This window comes from Tamandua tetradactyla, chromosome 21 (genome assembly GCF_023851605.1).
Source record: "Tamandua tetradactyla isolate mTamTet1 chromosome 21, mTamTet1.pri, whole genome shotgun sequence".
Lineage (NCBI taxonomy): Eukaryota > Metazoa > Chordata > Mammalia > Pilosa > Myrmecophagidae > Tamandua > Tamandua tetradactyla.
Genome location: NC_135347.1, coordinates 16,012,922 through 16,025,533, shown reverse-complemented (window position 1 = coordinate 16,025,533; position 12,612 = coordinate 16,012,922). Strand labels below are relative to the sequence as shown.

The 12,612-nt window shown below is 39.0% G+C and overlaps 1 protein-coding gene across 6 annotated transcripts in view; it reads left to right on the top strand.

Moving 5' to 3' along the window:
- Positions 1 to 12,612, top strand: part of YTHDC2 (YTH N6-methyladenosine RNA binding protein C2) — a 156,391-nt gene that overhangs the window by 95,588 nt on the left and 48,191 nt on the right. The window lies entirely within an intron of this gene.

Below are 12,612 nucleotides of genomic sequence, written 5' to 3'. Positions count from 1 at the left end.
TACAGTGAAGTGACAGGTTACAAGATCAACACTCAGAACTCGGTAGTGATTCTATACACTAGTAATGAGCAATCTGAGGGGGAAATCAAGAAAAAGATTCCATTTACAGTTGTAACTAAAAGAATAAAATATTTGGGAATAAATTTAACTAAGGATACAAAAGACCTATACAAAGAAAACTTCAAGAAATTGCTAAAAGAAATCCCAGAAGACCTAAATAAATGGAAGGGCATTCTGTGTTCATGGATTGGAAGACTAAATATAGTTAGGATGTCAATTCTACCTAAATTCATTTATAGATTCAGTACAATACCAATTAAAATCCCTCCAAACGTGCTTTTCAGAAATAGAAAAACCAATAGCCAAATTTATCTAGAAGAGCAGGTGTCCTAAATAGCTAAAAATATTCTTAGAAAGAAAAATGAAGTTGGAGATCTCACACTACCTGACTTTAAAGTGTATTATGAAGCTATGGTGGTCAAGACAGCATGGTACTTGCATAAAGATAGAAATACTGACCAATGGAATCGAACAGAGTGCTCAGGTAGACCCTCTCATTTATGGACAATTGATCTTCGATAAGGCAGTCAAGCCAGCTCACCTGGGACAGAACAGTCTCTTCAATAAATGGTGCTTGGAGAACTGGATATCCACATGCAAATGAATGAAAGAGATCCATATCTCACACCCTATACAAAAATTAATTCAAAATGTGTTCTAGTTTGCTAGCTGCCGAAATGCAACACACCAGAGATGGATTGGCTTTTAATAAAAGGGAATTTATTTTGTTAGTTCTTCAGAGGAAAGGCAGCTAACTTTCAACTGAGGTTCTTTCTTACATGGAAAGGCACAGGATGCTTTCTGCTGGCCTTCTCTCTAGGCCTCTGGGTTCCAACAACTTTCCCTGGGGTGATTTCTTTCTGCATCTCCAAAGGCCTGGTCTGAGCTGTGAGTGCTAAGATGAGGTATGCTGAGCTGCTTTGGCTGTGTTACCTTGCGCTCTCTCATTTAAGCACCAGCCAGTTAAGTCAAATGTCATTCATTGCAGCAGGCACACCTCCTAACCAACTGCATATATAATCAGCAACAGGTGAAGTTCATGTATGTTGGCTCATGTCTGCAGCAACAGGACTACGTGCCTTCATCTGTCCAAGTTGGCAACTCAATCTAACTACCACAAAATGGATCAAAGATCTAAACATTAGATCTAAGACCTTAAAACTTTTAGAAGAAAATGTAGAGAAATATCTTATAAATCTTATAGTAGGAGGCAGTTTCCTAGATCTTACACCCAAAGCACAAGCATTGAAGAAAGAAATAGATAAATGGGAACTGCTCACAATTAAACACTTTTGTACATTCTTTGATGTACAAAATGTACAAAATGTACTTTGATGAAGTCATGAAGCATGTAACGATATGGATGGATCTTGAAGACATTATGCTGAGTGGAATTAGCCAGAAACAAAAGGGGAAATATCGTATGGTTTCACTGATATGAACTAATATTAATGAGTGAACATGCAGTATTTCAATTAAGAACACAGGTTATCTGGAGACAGAAACAGGGTAATTGGTGCTGAAGGGATACAGATTGTGCAGCAAGACTGTAAAAATTCAGAAATGAATAGCACAATACTACCTGATTGTAGCACCACAATGTAAGTACACTGAATGAAGCTGAATGTGAGAATGATAGAGGGAAAGGGGCTGAGGGCATGTATGAAACCAGAAGGAAAGATAGACAATAAAGACTTAAATGGTAAAATTTAGGAATCCGTAGAGAATACAATGATGTCCAGTTTATTAGCATATATTTGCTCATAGTATCTTATTACCTTCTTTATTTCTGCGGGGTCAGTGGTTATGTCTCCTCTTCCATTTCTGATTTTATTTATTTACATCTTCTCTCTTCTTTTTTTTGTCAACCTTGCTGAGGGTCCATAAATTTTATTGATTTTCTCAAAGAACCTGCTTCTGGTTTTGTTGATTTTCTCGATTGTTTTCATCTTCACGATTTCATTTTTCCTGCTCTAATCTTCATTGTTTCTTTCCTTTAGCTTGTTTTGGGGTTAGTTTGCTGTTCTTTCTCTAATTCTTCCAAGTGAGCAGTTAATTCCTCGATTTTTGCTCTTTCTTCTTTTTGATATAGGCATTTAGGGCAATAAATTTCCCTCTTAGCACTGTCTTTGTTGCATCCCATAAATTTGGATATGTTGTGTTTTCATTGTCATTAGCCTTGAGATATTTACTGATTTCTCTTGTAATTTCTTCCTTGACCCACTGGTAGTTTAAGAATGTGTTGTTCAACCTCCATATATTTGTGAATTTTCTGGCCTTCTGCCTGTTATTGATTGCCAGCTTCATTTGTTTATTATCTGAGAAAGTGTTTTGTATGATTTCAGTCTTCTAAAATTTATTGAGACTTGCTTTGTGACCCAGCATATGGTGAATCCTTGCGAATGAACCATGAGCACTTGAGAAAAAGGTGAATTCTGCTGTTGTGGGGTGTAATGTTCTGTAAATGTCTTTCGAGTCTAGTTCAGTTATTGTATCACTCAAATTCTCTTGTTTGTTGATACTGTCTTGATGTTCTAGATGTTCTGTCCATTGATGAGCGTGGGGGATTGAAGTCTCCTACTATTATGGTAAAGGTGTCTGTTTCTCCTTTCAGCATTTTTAGGGTTTGCCTTATGTATTTTGAAGTACTCTGGATATGTGCATAAATAGTCATGATTATTATGCCTTCTTGTTGAATTGTTCCTTTTATTAATGCATTCTTTGTATCTTTTAATTGTTTTACATTTGACGTCTAATTTGTTGGATATTAGTGTAGCTACTCCTACTCTTTACGAATTGTTCTTTGCATGAAATATCTTTTCCTAGCCTTTCACCTTCAACCTATTTTTGTCCTTGGGTCTAGGATGGACCTCATTTACCAGCATACAGTTTGATCCTGTGTTTTAATCCATTCAGCCAGTCAGTGTTTTTTGATTGGGAAGTTTAATTCATTAACTTTTAGCGTTATGACTGTAAAGGTGGTACTTTCTTCTGCCATTTGCCTTTTGGATTTTATATGTCAGATCTAATTCTTTTTCTCTTCTTACCTTTACTGGTAGTCTTAATTTCTACACTCTTCTCCACACCTCTCTCTGTCCTGTCTTTTCCTATCTGCATCTAGTGCTCCCTTTAGTATTTCTTGCAGAACTGGTCTCTTGGTCACAAATTCTCTCAGTGATTGTTTGTCTGAAAATGTTTTAATTTCCCCCTCGTTTTTGAAGGATAGTTTTGCTGGATATAGAATTCTTGGTTGGCAGTTTTTCTCTTTTAGAATCTTAAATATATTCTTTGCCTCCATTGTTTCTGCTGAGAAATCCACACACAGTCTTAGTGGGCTTCCCTTGTATGTGATAGATTGCTTTTCTCTTACTGCTTTCAAAATTCTCTTTTTGACATCTGACAGTTTGATTAGTAAATGTCTTGGAGTATGTCTATTTGGATCTATTTTGTTTGGGGTATGCTGCACTTCTTGCATCTGTTATTTCATGTCGTTGATAATAGATGGGCAATTTTCAGTGATATTTTCCTCCATTAGTCTTTCTCCTCCTTTTCCCTTTTCTTCTCCTTCTGGGACACCCAGAACATGTATATTAGTGTGCTTCATGTTGTCATTCAGTTCCCTGAATCCCTGCTCCTATTTTTCCATTCTTTTCCCTGTATTTTCTTTTGCATGTTGGCTTTCAGATGCCCAGTCCTCTAGTTCATTAATCCTTACTTCTGCCTCTTCAAATCTATCCTCGTAGTTTTCTGTTTTTTTTCATCTCCTCTAGTGTGCCTTTCATTCCTATAAGTTCTGTGATTTGTTTTTTCAGATGCTCTGTTTCTTCTTTTTGTTCACCCATTGCCTTCTTTATATCCTCCCTCAACTCGTTGATTTGATTTTTGATGAGATTTTCCAGCTCTGTTCAGATATCCTGAATTAGTTGTTTCAACCCCTCTATCTCATTTGAATTTTTGTGTTGTTCCTTTGATTGGGCCATATCTTTGATTTTCCTGGTATTCCTCGCTATTTTTTGCTGATATATAGGCATCTTATTTACTTAATTTATTCTGGAGTTTGTTTTCACTCTTTTGTCTAGGATTTTCTTGCTGCTAGGCTTTTTCTCTGTTTGTTCTTTGATATGCAGTTCAGGCTCTTCTAGACCTCTACATAGGTTTTGTTTAGCGGATCAGAATTTTTCAGTTCTTGTTTTTCTGTTTTTTGCACTGCCTATATGCAGCCTTTTTTTTAAGAGGGTCTACTCAGATATCACAGACCTTTGTCACATTTTTCCCAGATGGAAGTGGCCTCCTCTTAGGAGGAAAGAATCACCTGCATCAGTTTTCCCTGAGGGGAGACTCAGCAGGTTGACAGACTTTCCTACATAGCCTCTGGACTCTGTGTTTTTCCTATCCTGCCCAATATGTGGTGCTTGTCTGCCTGCGGCTTCACATCAGCATAAAGTGATGCTATGCTTTTGACTTTGGTGGACTCTCCCTGCTGGGACCGTGGTTGAGACTGAGGAGAGGTTGTAGACTGGCTTTAACTACTTCAGTTTTCCAGTCCCTGGGAGCTGAAATCCTTGAGGGAAGGATTCCACCTGAGCTGGGCCCCATCCCTTTCCTGGGGAAGGCACAGCCTCTGGGGAATTATTTCCTTTTCACTTGACCTGCCACTTTGTCTCTCAGACAAGCTTAATTCCACCCTTGCCTGGGGCAGTTGGAGCCTGAGAGTCCTTTTCCTTCGAGTTTTTTCATCTGATATTAGTATGACTATCCCAGCTTTTTGTTATTGTTTGCATGGAGTATTTTTTCTGTCCTTTCACTTTCCAACCTTCTTGTGTATTTGAATTTAAGATGAGTCTTTTCTAAACAGCACATAATTGAGTCATGCTTCTTTAAATATTCTGCCAGTCTCTGTCTTTTAACTGTAGAGTTTAATCTGCTTACATTTAAAGTAACTACTCACAATGCTTGACTTTCTTCTGCCATTTTCCTATTTTGTCTTTATGACTCTACACTTTTTGTGCCTCAATTCCTCAGTTAATGTCTACTTTCATATTTTTTTTTACTTTTTTGGCAGTGTACCATTTTGAGGCCCTTTTCATTTTCTTTAGTATGTATTTTTCTGATATTTTTCTTTATGGTTTCCATGGGGTTTAAATTTAATATACTAAATCTGATACTGATATTTGATTTGATTCAAACTTAACCTCAGTAGCATATTTAAGCACTGCTCCTATAACCCTCTGTCCCCTACCTTTGTGTTGCACATACTATAAATTGTATCTTTAGTCATTGTATTTCCAGAACTATAGATTTATCATTCTTCTTTATGTATTTAGTACCTGTGAAAAGTAAAAAGTGGGGTTACATATGAAATATACAATACACTGGTATTGTTTTAATTGCCCGTTTGGTTAGCCTCATTGGAGACTGTTATTTCTTTATGCTGCTTAGAGCCATTTGTCTCTTGTGCTTTCCTTTCAGTCTGAAGAATTTTCTTTAGCATTGCTTGTTGGCTAGGTCTAGTAGGGTCACTTCCATAGGCTTTTGTTTATCTGGGAGTGTTGTATTCTGTCCCTCATCTTTGAAAGACATTTTCCCTGGATATAAAATTCTTGGTTGGCAGTTATTTTCTTTTAGCATTTTGATATTTTTGTCGCACAGGGTTTCTGATGAGAATTGGCACTTATTCTTATTGGAGCTTCCTTTGAACATAGCATGTTGGTTGTCTTTTGCAGCTGTCAGAGCACTCTTCCTGTCTTTGGCATTTAACAGTTTGATTGCTATGTGTTTAGGTATAATTCTCTTATAGTTTTTTTCTGTTTGGGGTTTGTTGGGATTCTTGCATATGTACATTCATATCTTTTTAACTTTGAGAAGTTTTCTGCCATTTTTCTTTGAATATTAATTTTACCCCTTTCTTTTTCTTCTCTTCTAGATCTCTCATAATAATGAGTATCTTGATATACTTGATGGGGTCCCACAGGTCTCTTAGGCACTGTTTACTTGTGGTTTTCACCTCCAGTATTTCTGTTTGGTTCCTTTTAAATTTTTCTGTCTCTTTATCAATATTCTAATATTAATTATCTTTGTTTTCCTGACATCCTTTAGTTCTTTCACTGTTGTTTTAATTTCCTTGGCTGCTGATGGAAATACTATGGAATGGGTCAAATACAGCAATGGAAATTTATTGGCTTATGATTTGAGGTCGGGAAAAAGGTCCTACTTAGAATAAGTTCATACCTACAGGAATGGATTAAATTTAAGAACATATTTTTCTGGGGTACATAGAATGCCAAACCACCTCTGTTTTCCTTTAGCTCTTTGAGCATAGGGATAAAGAAAAATTAAAAGATCAATTTTTAAAAATCGTTGGTATGCCCAAAGTCTGTTTTTTTCTGATGGATTCTCAAGTTTTATCTTGTTCCTTCTCTCTTGTTTCTTTTAGTTCATACTGTATATTTTAAGGGTTTAACTCTTAGGTTTAGTCCCAGTGTGCTCTGTCCTTAAGTTTGTATCCATATAATTTTATGACAGAAATTTTCTTGAGTGACAGGAGCTAAGAAGAACAAAGAAACCAAGGTAAAAAACATCTTCTCCAGTGTTTGCAAATTGATTTTGTGTTGCCTGGTGTTCTCCTTCAGTTTAGCTCTCTTATCAAGATCAGCCTAAGATGAAATTGCAGCATTTCTTTTTTCTCTGAGTGAGGGTTTTGTCCTAGGCCTGTGCTTGGGGCCTTAGGAATTGTCCCGTTCAGAGAAGTCAGAATACCCGCTCTACTCCCTGTGATATTGACTTCTCCCTTTTCTAGGTGTTTTATTGTGTGTCTTAAAGCTGGTGATCCTTTGCCTCTGACTGCTTTGATTTGTTTCTTATACTGCTTTATCTGTCCTCCAACTGGTTCTATGTGCAGGATAAAGTCTGGGAGGGTGAGCCAGAGACAGGTGTCTTGGTTCAGTCTTTCACACTGCCAGCCAGTAGATTGAAACTGACAAATAAGGACCCCAGTATGTACATAGGTTTTACTCTGCTTCCTCACTAACAGGGCTAGGAACCCAAGTGAAAGCATAGTCTGTTCCAGCACTGCCAGGGAGGAAATGAAGAATGGATCAAAAAGGGCACCATGAGCTTTGTCTACCAGATCTACCTAGTGTTTTCTTGATTCTACACTTATGTAGTTAATGCAACCTTTTGAGTGTTTTCTGGAGTTTCAAGTAAGATGACTCTGCTAGTTTTACTAGTTGCCCAAAGATTTTGTGAGGGAATGGTCATTTGAAGCGTTTTACACAGCCATCTTGGTCCATAGGTTTGCACTTGTGGATCTCTTTAAAAATACATAATCCTGGCCATGCCATACATACAGAATCTGAATCTAGGAATAAAGCTTGGCTATCTACTTTCAAAAAGTAAACAAACAAAAAAACCTGAGGTAATAATCTTGTAAGACCCTTCCCTACTTAAGAACCATTGTTTTATTTCAATAATGGATACCATGTTTTAGAGGTTACCAAGTAACAAGGATAAATGTATATGTATGGAAAATTAAAGTTTTCTTTTTGTATGTACCTTAAACTATACCACTGAACTTTGTTTTACAGTGGTGAATGTTTTCTAAATTATCAGTTTTATAATTGAAGCAAATTAGTACTAGATATAGGATATTGAATTGCCTGAGAAATATATTCAGTAGACCTTTAATTATTTCTTTCTTGGAAGAATTAAAATGGAAGTAAAATTTCTCCATGTTACTTCCATTGAATATTATATTAGCCAGGGTTCTCTAAGGAAACAGATACACATACACACATACACACACATATATGTGTATGTAAATATTAGGAGAGTTATTTATAGGAATCGGCTTACTTGTCTGTGGGGATGGATGGGCAAATTTAAATTCTATTAGGCAGCCCACAAGCTGGGAACTCTGAAGAAGATTTTTTAAAAAATATTTTTATTGATAAATCTTTATACACGTATATTCTATACATGGTGTACACTCAGTGGCTCACAATATCAGCACATAGTTGTGTATTCATCACTCTGATCATTTTTTAAAACTTTTATATCACTCTAGAAAAAGAAATTAAAAGAGTAAAGAAAACTCATACATGCCATACCCCTTACCCCTCCCTCTCATTTACCACTAGTATTTCCATCTACCCAATTTATTTACCCTTTATCCCCCTTTTTATTTATTTATTTTTTATACATCCTTTTTTACTCATCTATCTATAGTCTTTATAAAAGGAGCATCAGACACAAGTTTTTCATAATCACACAGTTACATTGTAAATGTTATACATTTATACAATCATCTTTATCAAGGCTTCTGGAACACAACTCAGCAGTTTCAGGCATTTCCCTCAAGTCACTCCAGTACGCCATAAACTAAAAAGGGATATCTATATAATACATAAGAACAACCTCCAGGATAATTTCTTGACTTTGTTTGAAATCTCTAAGCCACTGAAAATTTATTTGGTCACATTTCTTTCTTTCCTCTTTTGGTTAAGAAGGCTTTCTCAAGCCCTTGATGCTGGGTCCTGGCTCATCCTGGGATTTCTGTCCCACATTACCAGGGAGATTTACTGCCCTGGGAGTCAGTTCCTACGTAGTAGGGAGGGCAGTGAGTTCACCTGCTGAGTTAGCTTAGAGAGTCCACATCTGAGCAAGAAGAGAGGTTCTCTGGGGGTGATTCTTGGGCCTGATGTTAAGTAGGCTTACCTATCCTTTGCAGGAATGAATTTCATAGGGTGGACCCCAAGATTGAGGGCTCAACCTGTTGATGTGGTTGTCCCTGCTGCTTGCGAAAGCATTAGAAATTCTGTCTGAGAAAGATTTTAAATAAATTCCCCAGGGCAAACTGCCTAGCTGAAGAAGAAATGGAAATTCTCCCTTCACTCTGCTGAAATCATCACTTCCCCTTTTAAAGCCTTCAACTGATGGTCTGGTGATGTTTACTAACAGCAATTGAGGAAAAAAAAACATTTGCAAGATCAGTAGCTACACACCACATACCAGGTGATATTTTGATTTGCTCAGACAACAATTCCACATCTGGAACAGCAGCTGTAATGGTGTCACCTGGTTAAGTGTATGATAATCTGCTGTCATTATCCTTATGTTTTCTGCACAAGCCAAAGAGAATTGAATGGGGCTATGGTGGGAATCTCCACCTCAGTATACTTTGAGTCCTTAATAGTAACACTTATCTCTGCAGTCCCTCCAAGAATGTGGTATTAGTTTTTGATTTCCTATTTTGCTAGGTAGAGAAAGTTCTAGTGGTTTCCATTTGGCCTTTCTTACCATAATAGCCCTTGTATCACAAGTCAAGGACCAAATGTGGGGTTTCTGCCAGTTATTCAGTATGCCTATTCCAATTATGCTTCCGAAACTGGGAAAATAACCACAGAATGGGCCCAGAGACTGACTGGATCCACAGTGAGATGGACCTGAGCTAAAACTCCATTGCACACATGACCACTGTAAGCCCTTACTTTGCCTAATGAACCTCAGTAATGTTTCTGGTCTCCTGGAATTAACGTCACTTCTGAGCAGATATCTCATAATCACTGAGATGTCTTATCATTTCTTTTTCCCCATTGTACAATCACCTTGGTGGAAGGCTGCAGGTCTCTTTTGGGAAAGCTGGGAGGAATATTAATATATAATTTGGGGGGAGTATAACAGGGTCCTTCCACAATGGGACCCAGCCTTCCCTTCATTCAAGGGGCTCTGGGTCTGTGAACTGCCTCAAATCTGGGAATTAACTAAGGGACTATGACTCTCTGTTTTTGTAATTCAAGTTAGACTTTTGTTCATTTGACATAGAACTCTTCTGCTTATACAGATCAGGTAAGAATTTAGTAGACTACCAATCTGTTTTACTTCTAGGTACCCCAAGATCTTCTAGCCAGTGCTGTAAGTCTGTATGAGTCAAACTATTTTGACTTTTGCTTTGAGTCTGCTTCCATTATGGTAGCCATGCCACTTTGTCTTTGTTGATTAAATGCTGCCACTTGACTTCTGCCAACCCAGGATCTGATAATCCCCAATGTGTTTAAGTATCCAAGTACAGTGAAAGCAGTTCCCACAGTATTGTTTGACCTTACAGAGAATAATAAGTGTTTTTCAGGGATGATGGAGTGAGTCTCACAAATATATTCCTTACAGTCTTGGTGAAAATTGTGTCCTCTGGACATTCCTGGAGTAGATGAGCAGGTTTTTCATTATGAATTCACTCTAACATTCCAATCTCCCTATACCTTTGGATCTCTCATCTACGTTACATCTGGGAAGTTCTAGCATTTCAGCTTCAGGCAGTATAAGCCACTTTTGAGTTCATTCTTCAGCCAACCACCTGAACAAACTGACAGAGCATTTTCTAAGCCTGGAGCTTTAACATTGTGTCCAGAATCCCTGCTTAGTGGGACCATATCAGCAAATTCAGCCTGATTCAACTTTATCCTTCCGCCATTATCTCACACTCTTAATATCCATTACTATGTATATTCCTCTGATTTCTGTCTATATAAATTAGAAAAGTCATGCAATTCTTTTGGTTTATTTATTCTTTCAAATTCCTCTTTATGCTCTTCTAGTGTCTTCTTGATCTCCTTTATGTCATTTTATTTAGTAGAGGTATATGAACATCTTTAATTATTGTTTCAGCATCTGTGTCTCCTTTGGTGTTGCAATTTGTTCGTTAGGCTGGGCTATATCTGTCTGCATCATGATATGTTTTGTGATCTTCTGCTGAGCTCGTGGCGTGTGAATATCTTGATTGGTTTACTTTGGAAGTATTTCCTTCAGTAAAGTCCAAAGCCATGTATGTGTGGGATGGATGTGGAGCACGATGCAGGATGTGGGGCAGGGCACAACAGTGTGGTGATGCATTGCAGCACAGGTATAGGCACAGTTTGGAGTTGCTAAGCTGGTGCTTGTGAAGGTGGGTGCCCAGCGGTCGGGGAGGATGTGGTTTTGCGGGTGCATAGGTTGGCGGGGGGGGGGGGGCTGGTGTACGCTGGTCTAGGGTACCAGGCCCTTTGTGCAGAGCTAGTGCAGCAGGTTACCGTTGTGCCTGCATGGGCTGTAGATGGATGTGGCCTAACTGTGCAGGTCAGCACTTTCCCAGAACTGGGGCATGTGACCAGGGGTCATGTGCATGTGCAGATTTGGGAGTGCTATAAACTGATGAATATATGCATAGTGCTGGGGGTGTGTGGGGGGTGCTACATGACTGTATGGTCTGTGGGTGGGTGTAGCCTGGGTTTGGAGGTAAGCCCCTTTAGCCTTTATGTGCTGGCAACTGCTTGTAGGGGACAGGGACTGGGAGGTACGGCTCAGGAAGGGTGGGGCGAGACTGCGCTTGGGCAGGAGTGGTTGGCGGGGCAGTTGGTGGGGCAGGGGCTCTTGGAGTGCAGGGAATGGGGACAGGTGATGGGGTTCAGGTGCATGGGGTATGGGATGAGTCTCAGGTATTGGATGAGTCTCAGTTCATGGGGCTGTACTGGTGAGGGTAGTGCATTCAAGGAATGTGGCTTGAGTTACTTCCTAGTCCCCACCTCCCCATCTGTGCACTCCTGAGGGCTCCGGGTGTCTGCATCAATGTGTTTGCGCCAGCTGGACAGTTTTCATTTCTTTGCTTCTCAGTTCCTCAGCTTTTACATCCAGGGCCCGGTGCAGAATACTGTCCCAGGTAACTTACACCCTGGAATTGTCATCTCAGTCGCCCTCCCATCCCTTCTCTAGCTGTTCTTTAGAGCAGGGTTGAGCTCAATCTATCCTATTCCATCATCTTCCCAGAATTCACAGTTCTTTTGGTTTATAGCATACTTCCTTGTGTGTCACACTTTGTATCTCACCTTTTGGGGGCTGTTGGGACTCACTGTTGATGACAGTCTCCTCAGTTGTTTGTAGATGGATGTGATCAGCCATAGATTCAATCAATTTACTGATGATAAGTCCAGGAAATAGCCTCACAGTAACAGTCAGGCCAATGCTTGCTTTTCCAAATGACTGGATACCATAACCTGGCTGTTCTAGTTTGCTAGCTGCCGGAATGCAATATACCAGAAACAGAATGGCTTTTGAAAAGAGGAATATAATGAGTTGCTAGTTTACAGTTCTAAGGCCGAGAAAATGTCCCAGTTAAAACAAGTCTATAGAAATGTCCAATTTAAGGCATCTGGGGAAAGATACCTTGGTTTAAGAATGCCGATGACATTCAACCTTTCTCTCTCAGCTGGAAGGGCACATGGCAAACATGGTGACATCTACTGGCTTTCTTGTGTCTCTACCAAAAGGAACTCTCTCCAAAATGTTTCCTCTTTTAAAGGATTCCAGCAAGCAACTCCACCTTTAGTGGGTGGAGACCCACCTCCATGGAAATCATCTTATCAAAAGTTACTACCCACAATTGGGTGGGTCACATCTTCATGGAAACAATCAAAATGCTCCCACCCAGCAATACTGAATGAAGATCAAAGGGCATGGCTTTTCTGGTGTCCACCACAGATTTAGACCAGCACACTGGCGAAAATGACACATGAACTTAACCATCCC